Here is a 17,841-nt window from a genome sequence, read left to right on the forward strand (position 1 = left end):
GCCAAAAATGAACTACTAGAAGTAGCACAAATGTGAGAAATCTCATGCTTATTGACCTTAGTGATCAAATTAGTAAACTTGTTCAAAGATATTCAGAGGTCAAATCTAAATGAAGTTAAAATAACTCAATAATGAGGGTAGGGCAAAAAGAAATGATTTTTAATGATCATCGAGCAAAGTTGAAACCAAAAATAAAATCACCAAAAGAAGGGATATAATAGAGAGGAAAATAGTTAGGACTATCCAATTACATGGTCTTCACAGTCCTTCAAATAATGTCCAGCAATGCTTATTTGTGGAAGCCAATCTAAATATATATTCATTCCATTCTTTCTTGCTCTTGCACTGGAAGCAGGTCAGTATCTCTCCTGTTCCTGCGCTCTATTCACCAGCTTAACTAAGCACTGACAACAGTAATTGTGTGAGAGCAGCAATATAAAATAAGGGACAAAAATAGGAGGCCTATTTTGTGAAAATGAAAAGGCTCCTTGATAAAAGATTTTTGATGTTCTTTCACGAGATATAGGTGCTGCTGGTAATTTGTTGTCAGTCTCAAATTGCCCCAAAATGCAGTGGCTTACTGGGCCATTTTGGACGGCAGGTAAACAGTCAACTGCATCGATACAGATCTGGATCTGGAATTACATTTAGGTCAGACAGGTAAAGAAGGAAGATTTCTGACAAAATCTGCACAGAGGCCAGTACCCCATCACCAAGTCGCCTTTTAATTACATGTGCACAGTACATGGGATCTGACCAGCCAGCTCAGAGCCACTCCCTAGAATGAGGTGATGCCCTGAATCTCTTGTTTTTTTTAAATTTTAGTAAACAGTATAAAATACAGTTGACAATAAACAGAAAGCAGCAATTCTCAAAATAACCTATATACAGGGTAAAGAACAGCAAAGCCATACCCCAAACCCCACCGTTCAACCAGTTTTCTGGGAGAAGAGGACAAACCTCAAATCCTACAATCCCTCATTTATATCCATCAGCCAGGGTTCCCTGATTGGGGTTGTTAACCTGGATCAATCAAGAAACTCAGTCAATGAGAGCCACCTGGCCCTCTTTCCAATCACTAAGTTCCTTCTCTCAACAGGGACAATTAGTAAATTAATTGGTTTTTTATAATAATGTTGTTTCATGGTAACCATTCCTGACCGTAGTTTTTAATTCCAGATTCCATTTCATGAATTTAAAGTGGGATTTGAACCTATTCCCCAGGACCAATGACATACTGTTACACCACCAACTCCCCAATTGCAATGTAGCTGGATTTGACCGGCATGCATAATCCTCTTACAAATCACGCAAGCATTCAAACCAGCACCAACAAGTAAGCAAAAATCTATACACAGGCTGGGGAAGAATGAAAACACTGAGACTCACATGGCCCTAAGTAAGCTTAAGTGGGGAAAAAAAGATAGATAGAGTCATACAGTCATAGAGATGTACAGCATGGAAACAGATCCTTATTTTTCTGTACTATACAGGAACAGCTGCACAAAGAAAATAGTGAAAGAAGGGAACAGAATAGCTGGTCTGACTGTGGGAAGGCAGTTTTGGGCCTGTTCCTCTGTCAGTAGTGCATCAATTACCCAATCCTCTCTACTGATGCCAGTTGATGCTTTCCTAATTATAGCCGAATTTGCTACATACTACAGGATGAATTTTCACTACATATCAGGAAACAGGATAAGACAAGTTCAGGGGCCTAAACTCAGGCTGGGGAGAACTGCAGTTGGATGAAAACAGTTGGTCTTCGTAATTTTACGTAGGGCGCTTGCTGAATTGGCATAGAAACAGAATCCCTGTTCAATTAGAAGAGATCTTCCGTTTGAGGGGGAACACAAAGTATAACCAACTGAGACGGCACTTCAACAAAAGGTGTCAGCCCACCAAATTATTTAAGTGAAACTTAAAAAAAAAAATAGATTTCAAAAAGATAAAACCGGCAGCCAAGGCCACCATTGTGTGGGGAAGAAGAATCCCTTCATAGTGTGGCTACTGCATCTCCAGCCAGGCAGGTAGGATGTGTCTAGCCAACTGCTCAGAATGCTGGCACGTGCCACGAGATGCCCATCTCCAGGTGCAGAAAACAGCCAGGACTCCCTACTGGCCCTGATCCTATTTCTGCCAAAACCGTGGCCTGCCCTGGGGAGAATCAGGACCAGGGAACTATCAGACCCCATCCTTCTTACTTTCATACAATGAGAGTAACTGGAAAAATCCTGTCCCAGATCTATCCTTGTGAGCAGATCTGCTCAATTTAAGATCTAACCTATACATCACCAAATAGAAGACAGCTTTTATATTTTTAAATAAATAACACTGAATGAAGAACTGCAGGAATACAATTTCTGCAGATTATGATCCCAGACTTCTTTCAATTTTAATCAGACTGCAGCAAAATCAATTTATATTCTGACCCAGATCCAAACTCTCCATATTCTTACTGTCAAGATATCATTGCTTAATCTGTAAAACGTCATATCAGGCACTACTAAACTTGCAAAGTGGTATTCAACGGCAAATGCAGATAATTTGAGGTGGTGCAGTTTGGTAGGAAGAATAAAGAAGGTGATGCATTGTTTGGGTAAAAAGAGAGTGGAGTAGCAGGGGATCTAGGAGAACAGATAGAAACCATTGAGTGGCAATGCAAGTTAATGTGACCATAGCTAAAGAGCAAAGTAAACATTGGGGCACATTTCTAAAAGGACAGAATAGAAAAAGTCATGTTAATATGAAATAAACACCTCAGACTAACTTCGGGGTCAGGGCACAGTTCAAGGCTGGAGGTTGAGTTGTTTAATACTCCTATTTCTTGTAGAATTTTTCAACCAAAAATCACATCTGTGCCTTGAATGCACATTTTTGGTATTGACTCCCTGATTGCAATTTTGCTCCAGTATCTGGGACTCTGTGCTGATCCTGATGTCAGCATGTAGTGCTGATTTGACTTAGTGCCAATTTCAATATAAACACTGCAGGTTATGCCCTCACAGAGTTCAGTCTGCAACAGAAACACCTCATTAACTCAACCACTCCATCCACCTGCTGTACTTAAAAAAGAGATCACCAGCCATTGCTAAGTTAGTTATCTACAGGTTTCTGGTGAATCAGTAGAACTGTTGAAGTGTTATCATGCAGTTCAAAACTCTGAAGTTGACAGGGACAGGTGCGGCACATGGTTCTCATTTCAAGAGCACTGTTCAGACCACTGATCCCGATCATGGGTGCCTGTAGTTTCTATCAATCATCAGCTCAGTCATGGACATTGCACATAACTGAGAGGATAGACTAGAGACAGGATCTGCATGGAGACACTGGGCATGAGTCAAATACAGTTAGGGCAGGGACCAAAGATGCACTGGTATCAGTCTGCTGAATGTTAGAGTCTCACAAGAGTATGGTCAGAGAGGAGTGCAGAAGTAGATAGGCAAACTGCTTAAAGAGTGGGAAGAAGGAGGGCTCAGCAGGAAATCAACATCCGCCCAGGATCTTCAAGGAACAAAAATCTCCCATCTTACCCTCAATGAGGGAGACTATGCACAACGCACCAGTCTCACAAAGGAAATGCTGACAGTGATGTATCACAGATGAACCTGTGGCTTCACAGCAGGGCAAGAACAGCATTAGCAGTGTCTGTAAACATGATACTGAGCCACATAAGGAGGGCATCTAATGAAAATCTAGGTCAAAGAGATGGGTTTTAAATTAGACTCCTAAATAAAATAAATGGAGGTGGAACTGGAGAGATTTAGATAGCAAATTCCACTGCTTAGGCCTGAGGTAGCTGATGGCACGGATACCAAATGGTGGAGTTACTGCAAACGTAGATGTTCAAGCGTGAGAACAAGAAGGAGCCCTCAAATTCCAAATCAAACTTCAAGTGAATCATGCCATATTGTATCGGAAAGTATATAAATAATCCAGTGCCTTGCCTTGATACTTGTCTTATGTATGTGTTTGCCCATCATGGAGAAAATTCTATAGATTGACAATTTTGTTTCTGAATTGTATATCAATTCCTTCAAAACCGTTCCTGCTGCAATTTATGCTCCACTTGAGCTTCCTCCCAACTTTCTTCCCCTAAATCTATCACTGTAACCCTTAACTTACTTCACTTTCATGTGCTTGTCAAGCTTTCCCATGTAAATTCTTCCTCGGTGGTAGCAAGTTCCAAATTCTCACCGCGCTTTGGGTGAGATTCTCTAATGGAATTTCTGGTGACTATCACATTAGAACATAGAACATAGAAAAAAGTACAGCACAGAACAGGCCCTTCGGCCCACGATGTTGTGCTGAGGATTATTATAATGTAAAATAAAATAACCTAACCTAAGCACCCCTTAATTCACTGCTGTCCAGGTGCATGTCCCTAAAGTCTCTGCTTCCACTACCACCGCTGGCAACGCATTCCATGCATTCACAACTATCTGTGTAAAGAACCTACCTCTTACATCTCCTCTATACCTTCCTCCTAATATCTTAAAACTACGACCCCTCGTACCAGTCAGTCCTGCCCTGGGGAAAAGTCTCTGGCTATTGACTCTATCAATGCCTCTCATTACCTTGTATACCTCAATCAGGTCACCTCTCTTCCTCCTTCTCTCTAGAGAGAAAAGTCCGAACTTAGTCAACCTCTCTTCATAAGACAAGCCTTCCAGTCCAGGCAGCATCCTGGTAAACCTTCTTTGCACCCTCTCCAAAACCTCTATCTTTCCTATAGGAGGGCGACCAGAACTGGACACAATATTCCATGATTTGGAGATGCCAGTGTTGGACTGGGGTGTACAAAGTTAAAAAAATCACAACACCAGGTTATAGTCCAACAGGTTTAATTGGAAGCACACTTGCTTTCGGAGCGTCGCTCCTTCATCAGGTGGTAGTCCCACTACCACCTGATGAAGGAGCGACGCTCCGAAAGCTAGTGTGCTTCCAATTAAACATGTTGGACTATAACCTGGTGTTGTGCGATTTTTAACTTTGCACAATATTCCAAGTGTGGTGTCACCGGGGATTTGTAGAGCTGTAGCAAAACCTCGCGGCTCTTAAACTCAATCCCCCGTTAATGAAAACCAAAACACCATATGCTTTCTTAACAACCCTATCCACTTGGGTAGCAACTTTGAAGGATCTATGTACTTGAACACCAAGATCCCTCTATTCTTCCAAACTACCAAAAATCCTTTCTTTAATCCCATATTCAGCATTCAAGTTCGACCTTCCAAAATGCGTCACTTTGCATGTATCCATCTGCCATTTCTCAGCACAGCTCTGCATCCTGTCTATGTCACGCTGCAGCCTGCAATAGCACTCGATACTATCAACGGCACCTCCAACCTTTGTGTCATCTGCAAATTTACTAACCCACCCCTCAATCTCCTTATCGAAGTCATTTATAAAAACGACAAAGAGCAGAGGCTCAAGAACAGAGCCCTGCAGGACACCATTTACCACTGACCTCCAGGCAGAATACTTTCCATCTACAACCACTCTCTGCCTTCTGTCAGTCAACCAATTCAGAATCCAGAGAGCCAAATCTCCCTGTATCCCATACCTCCTAACTTTATAAATGAGCTTACCATGGGGAACATAGAACATAGAACAATACAGCACAGAACAGGCCCTTTGGCCCACGATGTTGTGCCGAACATTTGTCCTAGCTTAAGCACCCATCCATGTACCTATCCAATTGCCGCTTAAAGGTCACCAAAGATTCTGACTCTACCACTCCCACAGGCAGCGCATTCCATGCCCCCACCACTCTCTGGGTAAAGAACCCACCCCTGACATCTCCCCTATACCTTCCACCCTTCACCTTAAATTTATGTCCCCTTGTAACACTCTGTTGTACCCGGGGAAAAAGTTTCTGACTGTCTACTGTATCTATTCCTCTGATCATCTTATAAATCTCTATCAAGTCACCCCTCATCCTTCGCCGTTCCAACGAGAAAAGGCCTAGCACTCTCAACCTATCCTCGTACGACCTATTCTCCATTCCAGGCAACATCCTGGTAAATCTTCTCTGCACCCTCTCCGAAGCTTCCACATCTTTCCTAAAGTGAGGCGACCAGAACTGCACACAGTACTCCAAATGTGGCCTAACCAAAGTCCTGTACAATTGCAACATCACTTCACGACTCTTGAATTCAATCCCTCTGCTAATGAACGCTAATACACCATAGGCCTTCTTACAAGCTCTATCCACCTGAGTGGCAACTTTCAAAGACCTATGAACATAGACCCCAAGATCCCTCTGTTCCTCCACCTCACTAAGAACCCTACCGTTAACCCTGTATTCCGCATTCTTATTTGTCTTTCCAAAATGGACAACCTCACACTTGGCAGGGTTGAACTCCATCTGCCACTCCTCAGCCCAGCTCTGTATCATATCCAAGTCCTTTTTCAGTCGACAAGAGCCCTCCTCACTATCCACAACTCCACCAATCTTCGTATCATCTGCAAATTTACTGACCCACCCTTCGACTCCCTCATCCAAGTCATTAATAAAAATTACGAACAGCAGAGGACCCAGAACTGATCCCTGCGGAACTCCACTTGTAACTGGGCTCCAGGCTGAATATTTACCATCTACCACCACTCTCTGACTTCGACCGGTTAGCCAGTTTTCTATCCAATTGGCCAGATTTCCCTCTATCCCATGCCTCCTGACTTTCCGCATAAGCCTACCACCTTATCAAATGCTTTGCTGAATCCATATAAACCACATCCACTGCTCAACCTATCTTGTCACCTCCTCAAAGAACTCAATAAGATTAGTTAGGCATGATCTTCCCCTCGCAAAACCATGCTGACTGCCTTTAATCACGCTATGCCTTTCCAAATAGTCATAAATCCCTATCCCTCAGAATTCTTTCCAAAACCTTGCTGACCACAGACCTAAGACTGATTGGTCTGTAATCGTCAGGGATTTCCCTATTACATTTCCTGAAAAGAGGAACACATTCGCCTCCTTCCAATCCTCCGGTATGACTCCCATGGAGAGTGAGGAAGCAAAGATCTTTGCCAGTGGCTTAGCAACCTCCTTTCTCGCATCCCGGAGCAACCTAGGATAAAACTGGTCTAACCCTGGGAACTTAACAATTTTAAATGTTTGCCAAAATTTCCAATACATCAATTTCATCAATCTTGATCTGTTCAAGCCTGTATCCCAGCTCCTCAAAGTTCTCATTTGCAACAAGGTCCCTTTCCTTCGTGAAAACCGAAGCAAAAAACTCATTTAGGGCTTCCCCTATCTGCTCAGACTCCACGCACAAGTTCCCTACACTATCCCTGATCGGCCCTACCTTCCCTGATCATTCTCTTATTCCTCATGTATGTGTAAAATGCCATTGGGTTCTCCCTAATCCTTCCTGCCAAGCCTTTTTCGTGCCCCCTCCTGGCTCTCAGTCCATTTCTGAGTTCCTTTCTATTAAGCCTGTAATCCTCTAATGCTATGCTAGATCCTGGTTTCCTCCACCTTGTGTAAGCTGCCTTTTTCCCTTTTGAGGAGAACCTCCTCTGTTCTTGTCATCAAAGGCTCCCTAATCTTACCCCTCCTTACCTGTCTCAGAGGGACAAATTTGTGCATCACTAGCAAAACTGCTCTTAAACATTCATTACCTTAAATTATATTCTTCCCTTCAAGAAGGAGCATTCATTCTATATCCACTCTAACAAAACTTTCAATAATTTTCAAGACTTGTTTGTGTCATCTCTTAGCCTTTCTTCAAGAGCTAAGAAACCCAATTTGTCGATCTTTTCCTGATATATACAGCCACACATTTCACCTGACCTACCTATTCATCTCACTTCGCACCGACCTATCACCACCTCTTACCTTCATCCTCCTATTGTCACCCACCTACTTTTCCCCTCGTCCCAGCCCTCCATTTATCTTTCAGCCCCTTCCCCCTCCCCAAACTGAAGAAGGGTTAGCCCAAAACGTCGACTGTCTTGATCCTCGGATACTGCCTGACCTGCTGTGCTTTTTCCAGCACCATGCTTTATCAGCTTTGACTCTCCAACATCTGCAGTCCTCACTTTCTCCTGGTCATTATACTTATAAATCGAAAGGTTCTGGAGAGGAGCAGATATTTTTACAATTGGATGACTAACCTTAACTCCGAGTGTATTCCAGAAATACCACTCAGTATTTTTGCTGTGCAGACTAACTCTCAGGGGAAGACATTGCAAATGCTCTTTAAAGATAACATTAAACAATTCTGGGCCTATAAGGCCTGGATACAGACTGCATCATTTGGCAAGGCAGTGAGGGGAGCATCACTCTGGGTTTGACTGACTTTCAGACAAAAGCGAGGACACAAGCAGAGTGTTAGGGGTGGATGGAAAAAGCAATTATCCTGAGAGACAGCTGCATTGTGTTGTTTGGAGTCGTTGGAATGGATCTCCATCAGTCTTAATAAACTGTTTGAGAATTTGCCGTGATAGCCTGGAAACTTCTTTGTAAGCAAGGTGACCATCCATGACAAAAGTCTGAGCTTGCACTGCAGCACTCCAGTGTTGTGTTGCTGTTTGCGTTGCAAAGGATGATCCATCCGACACTGCATTATGGGTGGGTCCAGAAGAATGTGAATGGAGTTGGAAACCACTCTGATTCTGCGGACCGCAGCTATGTGCCAAGTTGGCACTAAACTCCTCTGAACTGCTTGACATTGACTACAAGTTTCCTGGCAGTTTTCCCAATGCACCAAACATTTTGCTATGAATATCAATCAGCATTCTGCTGGAGATTGCCAATCGAGGCACACATTTATGCCCTCTGCAGCAGTACCCTTGTGCGATTCTAACTTTCAATGAGCTGGTACTATTGTTACCTTCAGGCACAAGTAGACTGCAGCTAGTGTAGGAACCAGTTCTCACTGTGTGCACATCCCGCTTCTAATTTATCCTCTTGGTTATGCGCAGTGTCAGTATCTGAGTTGATGGTTATGTGAAATTGAGTGCTATTATGTCATCATTATTAATCTCTTCACAGTTTTCCTTCACTACCTGACCAAAGTGTACTTCTTCAGTATGTGAAAGGGAAAAGGTAGCAGGGTGAGATTGTGATGTAGAGATTGAAGCTGGAGGTGCACGATTCACATTTAACCAAAAATGATGTGAAGATTTGAGCAGCGAAATTATTATTGCAGCTGCTAGGACATGGTATTTCAAAATGTATTAACTGACCTTGACTACACGTGAGGTCACCGATTTCTTGTGGCACAGTTTCTAGGTCTTCAGGGCTTGACTTCTTGTACTAACCACAATTGCTACCATTGCTTTCCTAATTTATCTCTAGATGACTTTCTGGCTCCCTGCAGATATTGAGCACCTTCCCTCATTTCACCTCCTCCAGCAAGGGCTCCAGTGGGGCATCAACACACTGTGGAGACCATTCTGTAGGATAGAGTTGTTTTCAATAATTAATCATTTTGACTTGATTAAACAAGTGAGGAATTAAATAATGTTTTGCTTGATTAGGGTTAGTTGTAAAGAAGAAAATTATTTGACTTAGGTCAAAAGTAAGGTCCTTGGTTTATGTTTCAATTGATGTTTTATGGCTCAAATTAATGTAACTTAAGGTAACAAATGTGGAAATACATTCAGATGAATGACTTTTACTGAAAGATGTTAGAACATTGTAACAGGCCTATGGTGTATCTATATTAGTTCTTAGAGAGTCTTTTTGTGGTTTTAATCTTTTTAGATGTATAAAGTTTGTACATTTGCAATATAGGTAATCACTGGAAGATAACATGACATGTTCAAAGGTGATCTTTACTTTAAAAACAAAATCAAAAATTGGGCATAATTATTTAGTCAATCCAAGAATGGCTTATTTGTGGAATAAACAGTTCACAGTCAGAGTTGAGGTGCATCGGATTATAGACAGCGGGTGGTGGTTACCAAAGGTTAATAAGCATCGATTCTAGATGTTTAGTGCACAGAGGAGGAAGACTGAACATAGAACATCATCTTCAGATAACAAGAGCACAGTGCCTAGTCAACAGTGTCACAAACTAGTATCCTGAACTGGACAGGCTGAAAACTGCTGTTTTCATTAAAAATTATTTCCTTTGGACTGGTTATGATAAGCTTAATAAATTCTCAAATCATAAAAACATATCTTCACCTGGAATGGGTCTTGTAACCAAAATCAGGATGAGTAACTTTTTAGATCGGCTCTCAAATTCAGTTATAATTGTAATTAAATTGGGTCTTATGAATAAATTGCACCCAAAAATCTTACATACTCTATCTAATGTGCCTTTCTTTACTATGTCATGGGTCAAATGCCTCTCTTGCATGACTGTCAGCATCTGATGCAGCCATAACACATCTCCGCTAACTGACACATACTAGCTTTAAGTGCTGCTAGCAAGTTAACATTTTGGTCCCCTGCTGATGCTTGCAGCCAGTGAACAGTAGGTTAGCATAATCGGCACATAAAAAAAATCATTCGAATGAGCAGACAGTATGAAGCTGCTAGCATTTCATCAAAGGGGTATAGGTTAGCTGAACACAGTGATCCCTCTACCCATTTTTAGGTTCAGCCAGCAGTCATAAAAGATGATTCACTCTGACGTGGTCTGGTATAAGGAACTCGACATACGAAGAAAGGCTTGAAAATCTGTACACTTCTCATGACTGAAAAGAGGTGTTGAGAAGATTTGTTAGAGATGAATAACTTTCTGAAGGAATCGGGTAGAGTAGCTGGAACCATCGTACAGAGGGCAGGAAAAAACTCTACAATATTAAAAAGATATTTGAGAGGCTATGGAATGCACTGTTGAATTGATTGAGTATTTAAAGTGATTAGATCTTTATTTGAAGAAGAGGGGACTGACAGGATATCTAAATAGCACAGCTGTCTGAGATGACAACTACCATGGAAATAAAGAATAAATATCAATATGGCCAAACAATCCATTTACGTTGTATTTTCTATAAATTTAAAATGCAAGTTCCCATTAATAAGCCTTAGCAGAGAAAAAATTCTACCAAGCCGCAAAGTGTTTCCTAAACAAAAATAATGAAAAGTATGAATCACAATACCAAGAAAATGAACTGTTTTGCATCAATTTGACCCCCTCCCCAACACTCCATAAACTAATACATTAAAAACATAAAATTCTTAGAATTGTAATTCTGACTCAGTTGATAATAAAAGATTTAATTCACTCAATGAATTATCACTCATGTCTGCTTGCTTCTGACTTTGAATCCTCGTCCTGCCAAGTCCTTAATATTGAAACTTCATTCAACAAACTTTAAGACTCAAGATATCAGAGTTAAAGGTTACCTGGTCCAATTCTGACTTTTCCCTTCTTTGACTTCACCGTTTCCATTTCTGGGGATAGGCTGTCTATCAATATCTTACTGAAGCCCATAGACTCCTATAGTCACCTTGACTATATATCCTCATAACCTATTTCCTGCTAGGATTCCATTTCATTCTCCTAGTTTCTCTGTCATATCTGTTCTGACATGTCACATCCTACAAAGGTGCCTCCAGTATGACCCCATTTTTTCCTCAACTGAGGATTCCAATCCACATACTGCAGTAGACGATGCCCTCAGCTGTATCTAACTCATCTCCCACATATCAGTCCTGCCCCCTTTCCCTGCATCCCTGGAGGACGATAGGGTTCTCCTTGTCACTACTTTCCACCCCACTAGTCTCCACATTCGAAGATAATCTTCCACTTCCAGCAGGTGGCTGCCACAAAACATCTTTGTTTCCCCTCCACAATCAGCAATCCACAGGGTCTGTTCTTACTGTGACACCCTGGTCCACTCCTCCATTGTTCCTCATACTTTCCAACAACCCATGGCACCTTTCCACGCAACTGCAGAAGAAGGTGTCACACTTGACAATTTACCTCCTCCCTCATCACTGTCCAAGGTCTCAAATGTACCTTGCAGCTGAAGCAGTGGTTTACCCCAATCTTTTAATCTAATCTACTGTATTCACTGCTCATAGTGCAGTTTCTTTCATTTGGCAAAAGCAGGCACAGTGACCACTTTCTGGAACACTCCCACTCTGTCTGTAGGAATGACTGACATTCCAGTTGCTTGCCATTTCAATAAACCACCTTGCGCTCATGTTACTCTCTCTCTCTGTCCTTGGCCTGCAGCAATGTTACAAAATAAAGCACAAGGTGCAAACTTGAGGAATACCACCACATTTTCCATGTAGGTACTTTACAGTTTTTTGCACTCACTACTGAATTCCACAACTTCAGAGCTAGATAGCATGATGACTCCCCTCCATTTCTCTTACATTCTGTACACACCCCTCCCCCCCCCCCCAGACCATTTCTTGTAGGTGTCTTGTTTACTTTGCTCTCAGTAGAGAGAACTGGTTTTCTCCTTTCCACAAATTTAAAATTCTCTCTCGCCACAATTAACCACCTTTTCTTTCTTTTAGCAAAGTAGGAGGAGTGAATAAAATACATGATTATGGAGGCTCAGAGGAAAAGTATGAAAAACAATCTCCAGTTTCCAAACCCTAATGGTTCTGGAGAAGAGTTATACCAAACCCAAAACATTAAATTATTGTTTTTCCCTCCACAGGCACTGCCAGATCTCCAGCATTTCCCCAGCTCTGTGTGTTTCAGATTAAACAGAGTCAGACCGCAGAATGAACAGTTTTCTTTAAATTGTTAAATTCCAAGTAATAATAAATGGAGGGCATAGGTATAGGGTAAGAGGGGAAAGACTTAAAAGGGACGTAAAGAGCAACCTTTTCACACAGAGGGTGGTGTGTGTATGGAATGAGCTGTCACAGCAAGTGGTGGAGGCTGGTACAATTGCAACATTTAAAAGGCATCTGGATGGGTATATGAATAGGAAGGATTTAGAGGGATATGGGCCCAGTGCTGGAAAATGGGACTAGATTAGTTTGGATTGTTTGGTTGACGTGGACTTGTTGGGCCAAAGGGCCTGTTTCCACACTGTAGGGAATCTAATCTAATTTCATGTGCCCACCCATACCAGGTCTCTTTGCATTCAGCCACAAATAGCATATAAACATTGACGGGTGGGAAAGGGCAAGGACCTGGCATCACATTATATTACATTTCCAACCCTGTTAGTCCTATGCCTTTGCCATTACATTTAACTCCTTTAACACAGAATAACTTACTTTACTGCAAACAAGATGCTTGAATCCCCCAGGGATTTCTGATTTTCCCCACTCTATAACCCATCTTCACTTTTTCCACTTTGCTCAACCATGTTCCTCTGCCAACCCAATGAATAGGCTGCACCATTTTAAAGCTCAATGCAGTGGCACAATGGGAACTCAACTGACTTGATGCTCTAAAAGAAACATATGACCTCCTTCCCTCTGTATTCCTACAGTGCTCTCCTGGAAAAGTTTCTTGGCAAATTCTGCAGCCCACAACTCAACGACCTTTTTTACATTTCTTAACATTAATAGGAACTGCATATACTTCAATTAACTTTGCGCACCAAAAATAGTGCAAGCATAACAACTCAAGCTTAGTAACAAATATACAAACAAGTTCCACATATTGAAACTGTAATATGCACTTACTGCAATAGAATTCTGTGTTTCAACTGTCCTATTCACAGTCACCCTTTATCATGCATAGTAATTTGGTTCGTGCCTTGATGTTAGATTGTGGAGTTGCACTTCCTGCCAAATAATCAGCAACTGCATTCATCACTATGAATAGCCTCTGGTTAGAAGCTAAGGACAAGTACGGGGAAAGGCATTTGGAAGTCAGATTGTCGGTTTGCTCGCTGAGCTGGTGGGTTAGTTCTCAGACGTTTCATCAGCATGCTTGATAACATCATCAGTAAGCCTCTGGTAAAGCTCAGCGAGCAGACCGACAACCTGATCCACAACCTGAGCTACAAATTTTATCCAAAGTGTCAAGTCAAACTAAAGTCAGGTTCCCACTACACCATTGCATTGAGCTTTGAAATGGTGCAGCCTTTTCAATGGGTTGGCAGGAAAGATGGTTGAGCAAAGTGAAAAAAGTGAAGATGGGTTATAGAATGGGGAATATCAGAAATCCCATGGGGAATTCAAGCATCTCGTTTGCAGTAAATTAAGTGTTAAACGGAGTTGAATTTAATGGCAAAGCCATAGAACGGTCAGGGTTGGAAATGTAATATAATGTGATGCCAGGTCCTTGCCCTTTCCCACCAGTCAACATTTATGTACGATTTGTGGCTGAATGCAGAGAGACCCATTACGGGAGGGCACACAAAATTATATTAGGAGACAGTGAGTTCTGCAGATGCTGGCGATCAGAGTTGAGTGTGTGTTGTTGGAAAAGCGCAGCAGCTCAGGCAGCATCCGAGGAGCAGGAAAATTGACATTTTGGGCCGGAGCCCTTCATCAGGAACAGGAAAGCAAAGACATTCATCAGATATTACTTTGCCAACCCTTGATTTAGCAACATTAGTTTGTCAAGTATGCAACACATGTTGATAGAGTCCATGGTTTAAGTATTTGGTTATGGGTTCCAGAATAAATGCAATTTTCCTGATAATACAGACGCCAGCTGCGATACAACGATTCTATTCAATCAATCAGTAGCATATGAAGCGTTAGCACATATTGGTACTTATAAGCAGTAAAATCAAGCAAGCAATTTTACTATCACTTTGAAACTGGACAGACTGACTCCGTGTCAGACTGTCAAATATTTCTAGAAAGTACCTTTAAAGTCATTATTTTCAAAACGAAATCAGTAAAATAATGAACAAAATAACTTACATCAAGCTATTGTGCAGGAAAAAGAACAAAAGTTGAGTGGACTACCCCCAGTATTTACAGATGCGATTTTCATCCAACCATCACAGCTAGACAAATAGATCGTGTACAAGCTTGATCTGTTTTCCAGAAAACTGACCTGGATTTTCCTCTTCCTCCTGCTATAAATGGGTCATACTGAGACTCTGGTTCACTAGCCTGGGTCAATTACGCATCTAAGGTGGGCCCCCAGTTATACCCAGGGAACTGTTTGCTGGAAAAGAGGTCCTACGCAGCATGCGTGTTTAGCTGCAGAAGCTGAAAAGGGCACACTAATATTAATTATAGTAGAAATGTGTCCAAAAAGCTGCTCCCTAGAATGAAGGAAGCACTTTGAACAAAATCAGCATCAACTGGGGAATTATCCCATACATTTTTAACTCAGCATTATAGGACAGGAGTGTGTTATGGCTTCGTGGTTTGTCCATGGCATTCTTGACTGCAAGAATATTTGGAAGATGATAATGCAAGATGGATATAATGTACAGCAAAAATTTTAGCATCTGCATGGTCAAACAGCACAATTTACGCAAACTGTCATCCGAGTTTAAGCACCCAAATGCAAACTGTGATTTTTACTGAAATATAAGAACTGGTGAGATTTGAGAAGATTTGTAGCTCAGATGAAGATCCCGAATGTAGGTTTGCTTGTTGAGCTGGAAGGTTCATTTCCAGACAGACATTTTGTCAAACCTACTAGGTAATATTTTCAGTGGGCCTCCGGGTGAAGCACTGCTGATAATTCCTATTTATATGTTTGGGTTTCTTTGGGTTGGTGATGTCATTTCCTGTGGTAGTCATTTCTTGTGGTGATTTAATTTACTGGGTTTTTTTCAGGGGGTGGTAGATGGAGTAACTGGAGTAGGTCCTTCAAACGTACTCAATCATTCTAAGAGATTGCAGCTGATTTGTATCTCAAATTTGCCCTGGTATTTGCGGGCGGCATGGTGGCACAGTGGTTAGCACTGCTGCCTCACAGCGCCAGAGACCCGGGTTCAATTCCCGACTCAGGCGACTGACTGTGTGGAGTTTGCACGTTCTCCCCGTGTCTGCGTGGGTTTCCTCCGGGTGCTCCGGTTTCCTCCCACAGTCCAAAGATGTGCAGGTCAGGTGAATTGGCCATGCTAAAAATTGCCCGTAGTGTTAGGTAAGGGGTAAATGTAGGGGTATGGGTGGGTTGCGCTTCGGCGGGGCGGTGTGGACTTGTTGGGCCGAAGGGCCTGTTTCCACACTGTAAGTAATCTAAGTAATCTAATCTAATCTAATCTATACCTACATAACAAACACCAGTCAGTCTGAGGCTCGAAAGTTTAACTTGACCCTGCATCCAGAGCCTTTTCAGGAACATTATGCTTTCACACCCAAATGCCTATGACTAATATTAGATTAATGCCTCTACTTGTCAATTTCCCCACACAACTCTGTACCTACTCCTTACTCCTAATAGAAGGAATCCTTAGGTTTACTTTAAATAAAGTGACTAGAACATCTATTAAATTTTCCACATTTGCTTTCATAATCAGAATGGCATGTGGCCAGCAGGAAAATTTTAAGAGAGAAAATGCACGTGTTTATTATGCATCTCAACACTTTCAACTGATTCAATCACACGATGATTACTCACCCATAAAATTTCTTCTAACTGCTTAAATGATAATTGCTGTGCTGTGTAAAGGCAGAATATCAATTATTTTCCAGCTTTGGGGTTGACCTTTGTTTTGACGGATCTCTCAGTTGGCACAAGACTGATTGTTAGTCTGTGGTTCACTCCTAACTATCAATGTTTTAAATCTGGTCTTAAAACACTTGACACATTCAACTAAACTAATAGCTACCCAAAAATTGTATCAAAATGAACTCTGCCCCCATCCTCCACTTGTTCACATAACTGCATTTCCAGAACATTCAATGCGCAAGCTGATCTCTCAGGTCCATGTAGATAACCCGTGAAACAGTAAAAAAAAAGGCCACAGTCAGAGATGAATTGTGATCTTGTTGATAATGATAGTGCTGTAAACTGAAACATTAATCACATCAAATGTGCAACCCAGGAGTCCCAAAGTATACACAAATTTACCTATAAATATTGAGTTTCTAGGAGAATGCCGATTTGAGATGTTTGTTCTTATCACTCATACATAACAAAACTCTACAGGTTTTTGATGAAGACCAGAAAAACCTATTAACTAATTTCTGCAGGCGTGTAAAAGAAAGCAAAAACCAAGTGTTTAAAAATTACAGGGCTGCTGCTAGCCGAACATCAGTACTTATACAGCAAATACGTGATCACAGGAACTAATCAAGCCTTTGCTTCATATCTTACACAGTGCTGAGTGAGCTCAGTTCAGCTAAGGCATTCTGTGTCTTAAGGGTACCAAGCGAACCACACCAAGGAAATGTACGTACCATGTTCATTAGGTCATGACTGTTTCGATCAATGGAAGATATAGGGTTTGAAAATTTTTAAAAAGGTGAAGGATTATGAAGGATGCAAACAATAATCTTGGATTGGCAACTGCCAGCACACAACACCCCTTCCCTAGATCCTTCAGCACTATATATATATATATACACCTGCATTCTATCAAACAGTGGTTCCCATACTCCAGTTCAACTGACATTGGAAGGAACGGTTCAGAAGATAGTGGTACCTTCTATAAAATAATATTTAAGTTGCGGCAATGTGGTGCCAAAGCTCCAACAAACTTGTTATTAAATGAAATTTAATTCAAAATCAATTAACTATCACAAATGTTCTTGTGTGAACAGATCACATCAAAAACTACTTTTTTTTTGAGCTTTTCAAGCTTTGTCTCCTGGAATGGAACATTTGATCATTGCTGCAATCATAGGATTAACTGGATGTTCACTTTTTCCTCACTCTTCATGTTCTAACATCAAATATCCAACTGGCCAGGTGACAGGAATTGTCTCCATCTCCTGCTCACTACCGTGCCCAAGGGTCTGCATGGAACTGTCCAGTCAACAGAGGGAGGACATGTACCAGAGCCGATGTGGAATTCACAACAGCAAACAGG

General features: G+C 41.5%; 1 protein-coding gene and 1 long non-coding RNA gene across 23 annotated transcripts in view; one reads left to right on the forward strand and one right to left on the reverse strand.

The window, feature by feature from the left end:
* Positions 1-17,841, reverse strand: part of LOC122563182 (uncharacterized) — a 103,546-nt gene that overhangs the window by 51,837 nt on the left and 33,868 nt on the right. For 2 of the 22 annotated variants that reach the window (XR_015750930.1, XR_015750923.1), the window contains exon 3: positions 9,199-9,408. The exons of the other annotated variants lie outside the window; for them this stretch is intronic. The gene's annotated coding sequence lies outside the window, so the exon portion shown is untranslated. The remainder of the gene's footprint in view (positions 1-9,198; positions 9,409-17,841) is intronic. 22 annotated transcript variants of the gene reach the window in all.
* LOC148145110 (uncharacterized) overlaps positions 17,725-17,841 on the forward strand; it is an 18,036-nt gene continuing 17,919 nt past the window's right edge. The window contains exon 1 of the long non-coding RNA XR_015750931.1: positions 17,725-17,840. This is a non-coding gene — a long non-coding RNA (uncharacterized LOC148145110). The remainder of the gene's footprint in view (position 17,841) is intronic.

This window comes from Chiloscyllium plagiosum, unplaced genomic scaffold, assembly GCF_037043375.1.
Source record: "Chiloscyllium plagiosum isolate Xiang-an unplaced genomic scaffold, Cpla_swu_hap1 HiC_scaffold_26, whole genome shotgun sequence".
Taxonomy (NCBI): domain Eukaryota; kingdom Metazoa; phylum Chordata; class Chondrichthyes; order Orectolobiformes; family Hemiscylliidae; genus Chiloscyllium; species Chiloscyllium plagiosum.